General features: G+C 38.3%; 1 protein-coding gene across 5 annotated transcripts in view; it reads right to left on the reverse strand.

Annotated features, from left to right (window-relative positions):
- The window catches only part of NLGN1 (neuroligin 1), a 281,404-nt gene that overhangs the window by 202,716 nt on the left and 64,306 nt on the right, over positions 1 to 14,382 (reverse strand). Inside the window, exon 1 of one of the 5 annotated variants that reach the window (XM_031555184.1) lies at positions 14,227 to 14,376. The exons of the other annotated variants lie outside the window; for them this stretch is intronic. The gene's annotated coding sequence lies outside the window, so the exon portion shown is untranslated. Of the gene's footprint in view, positions 1 to 14,226; positions 14,377 to 14,382 lie in introns of those variants that run through there. 5 annotated transcript variants of the gene reach the window in all.

Consider the following 14,382-nt stretch of genomic DNA (forward strand, 5'->3'; position numbering starts at 1 on the left):
GGGAGGGGGAGTTTTTCCTTCTCATCTAGGAGTCTTTGCTGTTATCCATCTCTTTTGAGAAATCTTTGTGTGCTACTCTATCTTTTCAGGAGCATTACAATGCTACTCTGAGTGCATTCAAGTATTGTTTACTGTGAATGGGTAAGCAGAGGATAAAACAAGGAATCAAGATATTGGGAATTAAATCCAGGCCTTTACTATTGCAGTTCAGAACACTGAAGTGTTCTGTGACAATTAACTTTTATTTCATCATTACAGTTAATAAATCATCTTCAAACAAAGATTCCTCTGTTGACCCCAGCGTTTACAGTTATTTCTTCTCCTTCCCATCCCCTTGAGTTAATTTTAAAAGTCCTTCCCAAGGATTCCTGGAAGGTGTTGTCTATACTTTGTATCTTTTGGTGTAATTTCATATACCATTAGAGAGAGTGTATATTCATACATACATGTGGAAGGAAGAAAAAACAGCTATGTTTATTCTTTTGAATCCATCACAGTTGCCTATAGCTCCTGATGATTTCATTTATTATATGATTCCATTCACACAACAGAATGTATTTCTATAGCTTTGTCATAAGGGGAGCGCCAAAGCTTTCACAAAATCCAGAGTTTAAGTGGGTCACTATCACTGGTCACCTAAAGAACAAAAATAGTCTAACTGAATCTTACTCCTCTCATTTGTTCTACTTCTACTCTATTGAGTGTATAAACGTCAATTTCAATGAAGCTATTCCTAAACCAGTTAAAAAAAATTGGCTCCAAACTTACTCAATTTTCATTTATCTAGTCAATCAAGATTTAAAAGATTTCTCTTCAATGTTGTGTCACAGGAGCATCTTCCCTGCATGTTCTCTCTAACCAAATTCCTATCCACACAACAGGACTCTGAATTCAGGCACGGGGCTAACTACAGCATTCCTGTTGATCCTTTTAGGTACAACTTAACACTACAGTATCTTGCTTACTGCAAAATAACCATTCACATGCTTTGCACTGAATCATGCTAAACCTCTCAGGTACAAATAATCCTCTTACAGCTATTCAACGTTTCTTCATCGTCCCCAGAAGACAAGCTCTCCTGTGCTTTCCTGATGAAGAACAGACCATCTCAGTTACCATTTCCCTACAAGCTGTGAAGGTGACCTCTGACATCCTACAGACACAAATAAGTGCTGACAGCACCAGCATAGAGAATTGGAACGTGTTCAAGGGTGGCTTCTCCGTGTAGTCACTGAGACAGGAATCCACATGAAGGCCGATCACTGGAACTCCCTCCTGCTCAGAAGACTTCTGCCTAGCTGGAACAAGAACACAAGGGGAACAAATACACACTGCTCTGTCTCTGAAACTAAGTTTCTAAGCAACAACTGACCTGCCAGGTTGCAGACTCCATAAGCCTCCTTCTGAATCACCAAAACCATTACCATCAGCAATTCAATGCAGCTCTTTGGAGCAGCAGATACATTACTAAGGCAGATATCAGAGGGTATAAGGGAAACAGTGCAACTACTGTACAGAAAAAGTAGTGTCTATTGGATAAATAAGTTGGCTATCCATTATAGAAATATTTCATTTGTGATTATTGTGACTAAAGATTTAGATTCATGACAAATGTTACTTTCGTCTTTCCTCCTGGTATTAAATTACCAGTCATGCTCACTTGTATTCAATTGGTTCTTTTTCCCCCCAGAACCTTATCATGAATTCTTTATCATGTATTGCTTATAAAATATTTAAGAAGTATATAACCTTAACTACAAAGACATATTTCCCTCTAGCATACTTTTCACATCAAAAAAATACCAGAATCATTGAGTATGAATTCTACAATAACTTAACTAGAAACAACAATTAACTAAAAAAAAAGAAAACCACAAATAATCCAATTTAACAATATTTAAATTAAAAGGAAGCTCTTAACACCAAAAGGTAAGAAACATCCAATCTGACAGAAAAAAAAGCCTAACACCATAAATATCTATAAAGGTTCCTATGCCATGGGTCCCCGAGGCAATATGCACCCATCAAGCAAAGCTCAGGCTAAGATTCATTCCAAAATTGCCTTTACAGTGGAAAGTAAACATGCAAGAGATGAGCAGAGTGCTCAGCTGAAACTCAGCATTACCTTGATGTCTCTGCGATACCTTGGCTAAATCACGCCATTTTGGAATGTGAATGAGAACTTTCAATTAGTTCAGAACGCAGCCAGTGAATTCCATCAGACCTAAAGCTAACAGTGCATCATCCTTCTTTTTCTCTACACTATTCCCCATATAGCATCCAGTCAAATTCAAGGTCCTGCTATTATACATCAAAACCCTCTAAGGGACTGATTTAAAATACCTGCAAGCGCCTCTCTTCACGACACCGAGTTCCCATGAGAACTATGCTCCCCAGAAACTTTGAGGCTGTCATACTCCAAGATGACACTTGATTACAAGAGACAGGGCTATTTCCACAGAGGACTTGAGTTTGGGTTCACATCAGAGGAGTTTACAATGACCATAAATACACAATAAAGTAAAAGTCCCTTCTAGAACTTAGTAGGTAGAAATGAAAATAAAGGAAATGTGTGGATAAGAAGAGTGCAGAGAAATTAAGTGTAAAAGCAATATAATCCCAGATATTACGTGGATATTACAGACCAGAAGCACAGTGTGTGTTGTTAATCCTTGGAAAACACAGATTCTACAGTGAAGATACATGACACAGAAAGAACACAGATAGGATCAGGCTAAAAAACACAAACGCATTTATAACTGAAGTTTTCTCCCCGTTAAACATTTTTTTTTTCAGATATGATTGGAAAAATCACTGGTTTTGGCTTTTATCAACACAAGCATGCAATCATTTGAAAACAGCACATCCTATTTACACTTACTGGGTCAGTTTGGTTCATACTTTTACCTCTGATACTGAGACAAGAAAGCATCCAAAGCTGCTTGCCAGCTTAACGGTTGCCTCCTGTAGCAATTAGATATCCAACATAAGTAGAGGTTCACATAAAAGTGATCTAACATGGACAAGAACTGCACAGCGTGAAGGGTTGACTTAAACCAATGTAAACAGAGCATTTCAGAGTTACGTCTGTCCTTACCTTTTCTCCCTTTCTCTGCCTACTGCAGGAATCTTGTACAAAATCATTGAAGGATATTCTGTCCCATGTGTGCTGTAACACTGACCCAGTGCTGAGTTAATAGATAAGTAAGAGCTTTAGCTTCTACTTTCATTGATTTTATGGACTTAAGTTAAAACCATTTAATTATTTGAAGGTTTCCTTCTTAAGGTTATTTATTTAAGTATGTCTCAAGGATATACCCTACAAGACACAGGAACATGGCTCATTAATATGTAATATTGCATTAATTAGTACCATTGATTCTCTTTCCATGTTATAATGATAATGTGCACCACTACCATTATAATGGATGTTACACCAAAAAGGGACAAGCATTTCCCTTCCTGCTGAACCTGCAGTCAACATGAGCTTTATTCAAAGTGCCAAAGACTTTTCTTTTATGACTTATGTGCAAACTGTTACAAAAACAGGATCATAAAAATCACTTGAGCCAGAAGGGACATTTAAAGGCCATCTGGTCCAACTCCCTGCAATCAATGGACAGGGACACCCACAGCTCCATCAGTGCTCTGACCATGGGTGTCTCCAGGAATGGGGCACCACCGCATCTCTGGGCAACCTGTGCCACTGTCTCACTACCATCGCTGTAAAAAATTCTGTCCTTATATCCAATTTCTCCCCTCTTTTAGTTTGACACCATTTCCCCTTTCCTGCTAATGAGGAACAGACACTTCACAGGATTTTTGAACACATTCATTTGCAAAAGTGGAAAAAAAAAATCAGCTTCACTCTTAAATTTAAAACAACCATATTGAAAATCAGTTGATAATATATCAAAAGCTCATTTCCCATTTCAAATTAAGGTATATCCCAAACATTATACAACATCAGTTGTGTATTTTTTTCCTCACTGCTTGCTTCTTAATGTGACCTGACAAAAACCTTAAGCACCTTTCGCAGCAAATACCCACCAGCATATTTCACATCCTAAACCACAAGTACAGCCAGAGTAAAGATACTTGATGCTAAGGGCTCCTTTACTCAAAACAGCCAAAATGACAAATTGATTGTGACACTCATTCTTTTCTTCCTATAGGATAAATATGTAAGCTCATTACTGCTTTCGCTATTCTATTCTATTTCTACAAAATCATGAGGAAACATGTGATGTCAGGAATATTCAGACCGCTTTCAGCTATCTTAGCTGCAATAGAAATAAGCCAAACTTGTTAAAAAACTCTTTGCGTACACGCACGGTTGTCTCATCCATATATGCACAAACAGACTTCCCGATGTCTGTGCCTGCGTGCCAGCAACTTGTTTTACCTCAACAACCCGAATGAGAGAATTCTAACCTCAGGCTGTGCCTCAACCAAAGTTTGCACAGCAACACATGGGATGTGCTCCTGCCAGAAACTCACCTCTCCCTGTAAGATGATCAGGTAATACAATCATGACATACCATTTAGATTTGCCAGGCTATTTTGTCTGTTTAAGAGGTATTCACTTAGCATTTAAAAGGTCAGATTTGAACCATTCGTGATGTAAAGCAGTCAGGTATTTGCAATGAAAAGATACAGCTTGAGTTCATATTGTTTTAGAGACTCAAATCCCCCAAAATAATAGCAAAGAAGGTAAATGGTACTAGTCTCATTTGCATTCTGTTTTTTTTTTTAATGTGAAACGCATGAATTTATTCAACTAGCTGTATTTTGAGAATGATTTGAGCTACCTAATACTGATTTATATTAAAATACTGTGAATCTTTTCTTTCAAGCTGTTACTCCTAGATCTGATCAAAGGACATTAACTTCACATTGTATTTGGGTATACTTTGGAGCTTTTGTGCCCCAGACTGTGCCACGCAGGCTTGGAACGAATACAGAGATGAGCCAGGATCAAGAAATTGCTGAAATACTATTAATCATCATTACCAAGGTCAGCGTGAGTTGTTTGAGCCTTGAAACCAGCATTATCACTGAGATGATCAGATATAAGTAATTTGAGGTTTCTGAAGAGAGGCAGTAGTTTTTAATAGAACTACAATCTAATAACTTTCTAACCTCATCTGTGTGTGGATTTAAGTGGTACTTTGACCCATGGAAAGAATACCTGCAAGAAATCATATTTTTCATACTACATCAGAAGATAAATGACATCATCAGCTAAATCATCAGAATAGCTCGGTATTTCTGTGATCATATATCACTTCCTAAACTTACAAGAAATAGAAGGAAGGAGTGAAGAAATAAAGCAATGAACTAAAACTAGTAGCTTTCATTCCCTAAAATATTCTGGTATTCTCCTACTGATCCCTTTTTAAGTGACTATCAGAGAGATGTGGGAAATTGATAGCAGTCACAAATACTAAATACAGACTTGAGCTTTGAAAAGATATGCAGAAATAAATGACCCCACATTTCATTTTACCATATTTGTCTTATATATTTGCACTGACAAGAATCCAGTGAACTAAAATGCTGTATATACATAGTCTGAAACCATTTAAAAATAATAAATATAGAACTGACACTTCCAGTATTTTGCATATAATTCTTACCCAGATGGCAAATGAACTACATGTCAAGTTGCATTTGAATCTAAACCAAAGCTCACCCCTCATCATTTGAATTGAGAACAAAATATGCATATGATTTGATCTTGATCATAAAGATCACATGCCATAACACAGTCATACAGTCTGTTCCTGCTTCTAGCTTTTTTCCCACCTTTTTACTCTTTTGGTGTTTTCCCAGCACAGAACACCAAAAGAAGCTAGAATAGATTGCTTTGCTTTTCACTGAGCACACATACAGTTTTGTTTCATAGGAAGCACGTTACAAAAATCAGTTAATGTGCTAGGAAATAATACAATACTCTCCAGCTAAATTCCAAGTATCACCTAATTAATCAACTGAGGATCACACACTAATTAATAATGTTTATTCTAGCTACTGCACTGTGAACACATTACACATCCATTAGTCTAACATCCAAGGTTCACTCCAAAAACCAAGGCAGCATGAAAACACATTGCATTTATATCCCATATAAAGGTTGGAACATCTTGTATAGAATACAATGACTGAATGGAATATTTTCTACAGGCTTCTTTTTTTCTTTAATGTTCAGATTTACAGCAGATTGCAACTGGTGAAGAGAAGTGTTTTTCAAACCATTATCCGATTATTCCTCCATCCCTCCACTGCTACATTCACCTCTCTGCTTGTGGAGATGATTGTAATTCTGAGCCCTCAAAAGTAAGACAACAAATAACTACAGAACACACAAAAACATATTTCTCTACTATTACCTGTCCCTCCATACATGTAGGTCCAATAGGTCAGGGTACAAACTGATAGTCATTATTCAAAAAAAATTCAGATTCTAGCTATTCATATTACACCTCAGTAAAGCCAGCCCCAGCCAGCAGTCACCTCCCCTACAGCACAGCAGCTGCAACCTACTACTAGACTCCACTACTAGGGTAAAAAATTAAACAGCAGTTATGCCTTCCTAATTTTATGAGTCAGTAACCAATGCTAAATTTAGCTGCCCTCAGCGCAAAGTCCCTGTATTAGAGGGCCTCTTTCCTGCACAGGAAGAGGTTGGCAGAGGAATCTCTACCTAACAATGTAGAAAAGAGCATTTAAAAATGGGAGCTTTCAGTAAATATTTAGCAGATGCAAGTGAGAAATGATCCTAAAATGTGTGCTTGGAGTCTATCATCATCGCTGAGAAGATGACAAAGGTCAGTGCATGCAGTAAGCCCAGCCCAGCACCCTCAGGGAGCATCTGAGTCACGCAGCAGTATGACAAACCCTCCTGAACAGTCTGAGTCACCACCGAGGTGGAGGGAATTTCTAAGCACACTGTTAGGTATGCTGGAATAGAGACAACTCAGTTAAGGTTGATGAGTCCTCAAGATAACAGCGAACAGCAAGAGGGAGCAAACTCATCCATTACACAGTGGTGAGGAGCTGACGTTTGGGGAGTTCATTAAACTGCTGAATAAAGCTGTGATGTCCTCCCAATCCTCCCATGAATTCTGACCTGTCAGTGGTTTCACAGCCACAAGAAAAGCCAGATTCAAAGCTGAGCTTTCTCTTTCCACAGTGTTAGCTCACTGAATTATCTAAGCACTGCAGCATCTCCAATCTCGATTAGCAAGTGGCGCACCTCCGAACAGCACTTTTTTTGGACACTGTGAATGCTGCAATAGCAACTAGCAGCCTGCAATTATCTCGTTAAAACACAGCCCTCCACTCACTAAGCAACTGGATTTAAAAATGAATTGAAACAACGTAAATAACCATAACAGTTCTGAAAATTGTGTAGTGTTATTTATAACCTATCAGAAAATGACTCACCCTTTTGTTCCCATCACCCCTACCCTCCAAACACTTGGCCTAGCAGGAAGCTTCCCTTATCCCAGTGCCACCAGTCTCACCAGTAGCTCACACTTTACCAGCAGGGCCCTGTAGTAAAGCATGTGAGAGAAAAGGAAGGACAAAGCTCCTACAAAGGTACTTGGAAATCTGCTGGTAGCATATACCTTTTGGACACTATATGCAATCTAAAATCTTGCAAACATATCCTTCTCCCCTCAAAATAGTTTTAAGAGCTAGACAAAAGTTACTACTTTGTACAATCAACAGATATACAGATAGTACAGTATACAATCAATGAATATACCAATGGCATAGTATATCCAGGAGCTTGGCTGATGTAATTGTTGCATTGGAGTAAGAAAGACACTCACCCTATCGTGAGCTCACAAAATAGACTCCAGTCAAGCAGATCTCCAGAGAGATCCTTCCCTACTGACAGTCAGCTCTTAAATGGGTCTAGGAGAGGTGGAGCCAGGCTCCACCCCTTCCTGCAGCACAGGTGAATTGCCTTCACCTGTGCTCCCATGGTTGACTCATTGCTCGCCTCAGGTGATCAATCAGAGGTTCAGGCTGTGATTCAGCACCCCCATACACTACTTGCAAACAGTTTGAAGTTTATAAAAAGATGGGAAATAGGATCTACAGAAAGGAAAAAGTCCATAACTGTTTTGTTCTTTTGGAACTCTGGCTCGTGACTGGTAGCTGGGTTGTTACATTACAGTATGCAATAATCGAAGGTCGTGAGTGTAAATCCCCTATTGCTTTTAGTTCACAGCTAAACCAAAACCAAGGTAGGTGATAAACAGTTCTTGATTGTTTCTGTCAATCACTTTTTCCAGATGAAATGAGAAAAAACATACAGGGTTAACTCAGAAAACAGGGTTGGAGCTCCTTTGATATAAATGGGAATTGAACTCACGGGACTGTGCTGCTGAGAAAGATTTTGCAACATTTTCCTCTTTTCTAGTATTCCTCCCTGCCTCAATTTCTCTATGCATCTTGCAAAGCCCACATTTATTCACTGGCATTTAAGGAGTGAACCAAACTCACTGAAGTCAATAGGAGCCTTTTCATTGACTTCAGTGACCTTTACATCAGCTTTTAAAAAGAGACAGACAGAACAGGCATGGAAGGAAGTTCTAACAAAACTTCCCAGTTCGGTGCAGGCTATGGCTATTGTGGTTTCACTTCTGAAAGGATCTGTAACACGGAATTCCCTTGAGCATTATATTGAAAAAAATAATTGTCGTCTTTTACCATGGAAGATGTTATGGCCATCAGACAGATGTCTGATAAATAAAATAAAATGCATTAATTCTAGACAAATCCAGGAGGAAGGGATCCCACATCCAATAAATCTTACTGTTATTGAGTTTTGTTTTTTTTTCACGTTAGATAATCCAGTGTGAGAATCAAGTGAATTAATAAAATACTTAATTTTAACTGAAGTTCACATGCAAAAACTTGCCAAATTTTACATTAAAGTGACTAATTTAGGTGTAACAGCATGTCAGAAAAACATGGTTTATTAAAAAAGTCTTTAAGTCAGAAATAAAAAACACATTTGTCTTGAATGGTTACAAAAGACATTTTCTATTCTGATCGTTTAGACCATTTTTGTTAGCTGATACATTCTGAATATTAATAGATCAAGTTTAGACCCTCAAAATCAATAGTCAAAATTCTAGTACCAGTGTAGAGAGCATTATTTGTTACTGTCACCTCGTACAGCTGTGCACACAAGGCAAGCACTCAGAGAATGTATGGGTCATCTTCCATCCTGAAGGATGCAATCAGTTCTACACTAAATGATTTTTTTTTGTCTGTCTACACACAGACAAGAATAAGTGTGGTTTTGGCAACAGTTGGCAGGAACTAATTTTGGCTTGGTCCAGATTTGGGATTATTATTATTTTTTTTAATCTCACACTGAATGCCTTTCTTGCTATTTAAGGGAAGGAATATTCACAATCCTAACACTCAATCATAACCAGGCAGCCTTTTCTATGTTAAATATTCTACATTAACAAACATTGATCCCACCCAGATTCTATTAGGTAAACTGCAAGTCTCAGGCCATTCGGCCAGTCTCAGGAGCAAATGCCAAAGCTGCACAAGCAGTGCAGCAATTTATTTCCCACTTAATAAGAACACTATAGAGAGCCTGTTGTAATGGTTTAGTTTAAGTTATTGGATGATGTCGGGAGAAATTAATATTTCAAGTCATTTTCTCACATGATGTATTACAGGAAGCTATCCTGGACCAACAGAGAAATGGATGACCCTGTAATTTTACAAGTTTTTTTGATGTCTTTTTCCTCTTAGACCCTCTGGCCCTTGGTTACAGATACAAATGCTAACTGTATACTGATGGCTTCAGGGACAGAGACCTAGAGTCATACAATGACAGCCATTAATCCAGAATGGCAAGTCACACGCATACCCTGGCCATACAAACAGGTCCCTTGCACACATCCAGGCAGAGCACATCTCCTTGAACCAGAAAAGGTGACCACAGAAGTCACCGACTTTTAGAAAAACGCGTTAACATTTAAAAAGAATTGTAAGTAATGAGATTAAAAGCTTTACCATGAGCATGTGTCTGTATGTTGGCCTCTTGGGGGATTCCACACTGAGCACTTCCTAATTTCTCTTTTTCTCCACTCCTCCAAGTGAGTGTGAGTGAGTGAGTGAGTGAGTGAGTGAGTGAGTGAGTGAGTGAGTCTCTCCCCCTTATGTGTTACAGAATTCCTCTTCATTTCCCTTCCTACTGCCTTATCGGCCTCCTCATTAGGTTTCTGCATTCTATTTGCTATTTTTCTATTTGCTATACACTATTCTTCCATCCTATTTTCCACACTTTTCCCACTGTACTCTTGCATTTTTTCCACCTGTCACCTTTCAGGACATGCTTTCTCACCTGCTTCCTTCTTTAACTCATTTGTCTCCTTTATTCTTCTCATTTACCAGAACAGTTTCTTCTATCCTTCCCTTTAATCAATTTAATTGATCAGTTTTAAGGTATGCAGCAGTATGCATATGGTGACAAAGTGCTGAACTGCCAAGGTTAACAAAAACAAACTCCAGTTTCTTTCAACACCTGCAGCCAGTGACAAAGATCAGTAGTACCAGTCCAATAACATGGTTCCATACATTTGTTTGGCATGTGTGAAGATTTTCATTTATTTATCTTTTCTTCAACAGAAGTAATAGTGCTGAAGTATTACTACTATTAAGCATCCAATGTTTTTGCTTTAGTATAGTCTGAAAGAAAAAATAATGAGAACCCCTGAAATCTCCTATGTACTATTTCCCACATGCCTTACCTGAACCTGCAAGTGTACATTCCTATCAATCTCATTCTGCATTACACAAAGTTCTTTGCAGCTCCTTAAGGCTTCTTTAATAATCAAGTACTTCTGCTATTGGTCTTTTTGCCCCTCGCTTCCATTAGGTATTTATAACAGACAGCTGGTTCGTTTCCCAGTAAGTGTTCCTATGGTCTCTTCCTGGCAAACCATCAGTTTCAATTTTAGAATGAGAGAAGTCAAATAATTCTCATTGTTTGCCATGATGTCTACAGACTTTCGGCACCTTAGGACCAGAGGAGAAATAAATCAATCTCTCGGAATTAGAAAGCTAAATTAATTGAAAAAGCAATAATTACGAAACTGTTGGATACTAAGAATTCTATTGTCATTTAATAGTGTGACAGTGAATAAATATTTGCAAAATTATAGAGTCCAGCAAACATTTTGTAAAAGTGCTTGCTTCAGCAATCTATAAAAACCTTTCTTTAGTGTTTTTTTGTCCAAAGTTTTCATTTATATCTTGTATAGCTCTGCCTGACATTCAATTACAAATACTCAGGAAACCTTTCCTTCCATGTGAAAAGTTCCTTGTCCACAAGGACTTTGACAAAATGACAGAGGGTGCCCGTGATTTTGCCTGTCTTATTAAATCTTGAACTAATGTAAGCAAACGTCGTCAGCTGTCAGGATAAACTGCTCCATTTCAATGCCACTACTGAAAGCTTGCTACCCAGGCAGCTCACAGACCTTTCAGCCTCTTGACCGTACATTGTTAGCAGGTTGACCTAGATCAGCAGTTTTTTGGGTTTTGTTTTTTTTTTTTACTTTTGGGATCCTAGAAAATAACAACTTCACTGCTCTTGTTCCTACTTGTAGAGATTTTAAAACGTTAAAGGTTTTTACATTACAAAGATGGCAGAGCCTCTAATTGCACCAGACAACCTAAAACACGCAGCTGTTCTGAATTTATGAATGCATGGGCACGTTAATAAGAGAAAAAGCTACACAGATAACTACTCTTAAAATTGTAAGATCTTTTCTTCAATACCAATGATTGTCATCTATAAGCCTTGTTAGAACAAAAACTTTTGACAGGAAAGCCCATTAATTATTTGAAAACTGTTACTCTTTGAATGATCTAGGAAGCATTCTTATGGACTTTATGCACTTCTAGTGGTATTTTTTTGTTTGCTGGATCCTTGCATTGAAGGTTATCCCAAAATTTAATAAGTTCTGGTTCTTTTTATATGTACCTGTGTATATGAGTTTCCTCACAAGAATTATGTATAATTTAATGATATGAAAGCATATGTAAATAGTAGGCAAATTAGATGCAGGTGACTAAAAATGATCAATAAAGCAGGTTGTGGTACTTCAGTTTCATGTGCTCAAATTTTATTGAGCGCTCCAATTTACATGTTGTCATCATTAGAATTAATATTTACATGCTCCAATCACACTAAATGAGCATGTCCTTAATTTCAGAGTTTTTTCTACAGTTGCTCTCTAATTTCTGCCTCTTCACTTGTGGCTGGCAGTTGTTTTCTTTGCTCCTGTGACATTGCCACCCATTTCAGGGAGGTATAAGTATACCTTTTCCATACTACTGATACATACTAACATCTTCTTATTCTGTTTTACTTAAAGAATAAACAGAAAGGATGCTTATAATCTCCAGCAAAACTACACAGCAGCCTGAGACGTATAACAAAAACAGAACATGAAGTGTATGCTTCATCAAAAAAAAGGAGTTGAAGATTAACTGTTGAGATTATAAAATATGTTTATGCCTCATCTCTGCTGAACTGTCAGCTACTGAAAATATCTTCTATGATGCTGATCAGATAAAAATATGCTAATAGTGTAACTATGTTACATACACACACAGATTCATGCACTGTATCCCTGTTAATACAGCTTGTTGCATCCCAGTTCTGTGACTGGATTCACAAGGGCAGACACTTGCACTGATTACAGATTCTCTGTCATGTTCAGTGTTAAAAACCTCTTAGCGCACTTCGTTATAGAGCACATTCCAAAAGTAATAAGAACAATTGATGGCAATTACAGCAAATTTTGTAAGATGGTAAAAGAGACAAACAGAGAACATAAAGATAGCAATTTATGGGCCAGATGAGAGTGCAGAACTCCCTTTCTGCCACTGTGTCAGGAAAGCAATTGATCTCCAGGACAGAAACTCTCATGTCAACCAGCTTATCTCAGCATTTTGTTGACAGCCAGCCCCATGAACAAAAGCTTTGGTGCCTGCTTTAGGACAAATCCGTCCAGTCATTTTCCCAGCACGGGAGCTGGGCTTTTTGACAGTCAATGCTGAAGTTCAAACAGGGAATCTCAAATACAAATGCATCAGAGCAGCTTCTGACCACTGGAGATCACCAGCACAACCTACAGTTGAAAGGTCCAGGACAATTTACTAGGGGAGGAAAGCTGCTCCCAGGTCTCACATACTAGCTCTGTTCTGCCACTGGAGTCAGAGCCTTCACCACAACTCCCTAATGCTATATGTACTTCTTTAATACATATATAGTCTGCATATGCTAAAGGAAACAGGGTCTGGTTTTGTACAAGTAGATAAGTATGATAACCTCTGAAACCAAGCGTTCAATTTACAAATCTGCAAATCTGTTTGAGAACTCACTGAGAAAACTAAAACCAGAAAAGGGAGCTCTTTTCCCTCATTCAAGAATGAAGTACTGGTACGTCATCCTGTTCAATCAAAAAATAATCATTAGTTCCATATCTTTATTACATCGCTAAATCCAGCACTGGTGGCATTTCAAAGGTCAGTTGACAAAGACTAGCACTAAGCACAACACCAGGTTTTAACCAGACAGTACATTATGTGACTGTAAAACAGGAGCCATGCACTGCTCCAGCTGACACTCACCACAGCCAATGCTAAGCCCCACCATGGGGAGCAGCCAGAGCAAAAATAGGAATAGTTGGACAAAGCCATCAAAGAGAAACAAGGCACATCTTCTCAGCAAGACTTCCGTACAGGGATGAAGCACTGCCAAAAGCCTGACAGGAGTTTGTCTCATCTCTGTAGTCGTAATGCTCAGGTAAATGTTCCTTCAAGGAACACGCAGGTAGCTTGAGTTTAGGTACAAGGCATGAAATTGTCACCTCCTTTTAGTGTTTAACAAGCCCTACCACTGCCAGTGCTGAAAGGGTTCTTTCCAATCACCAGACAAGAATTTCAATTTAGCAACTGAAGGGAAAACACATTTGTTTGAACAGTTAATTTGTTCTCCTGAGGGCTGAAAGCCATCTCAAAAGTAGCTTTGTTTTGAGAACAAAAACACTATTATCAGTGGGGAAGGAAAGTGCAATGGAACACACCAACCCTGGAAGAGCATTAACCTGCATACTTTGCAGCACGTGCAGACAGCTCAGTAAAATATCACTGATATATTAATCCAACCTTAGTGATGTCTGGATAACATCTGAGATGATTTCTGCATGGAGATTTGCTGGAGGAGAGATGGACCGATGCACCAGTGAGATTCAATTGACTTGAAGCAATTATTTCTTTCCTCTGTTTCCATTATACAGGAGAAATATAGATATGAGGGGGAAA

Source organism: Meleagris gallopavo, chromosome 11, assembly GCF_000146605.3.
Source record: "Meleagris gallopavo isolate NT-WF06-2002-E0010 breed Aviagen turkey brand Nicholas breeding stock chromosome 11, Turkey_5.1, whole genome shotgun sequence".
Classification (NCBI taxonomy): Eukaryota; Metazoa; Chordata; class Aves; order Galliformes; family Phasianidae; genus Meleagris; species Meleagris gallopavo.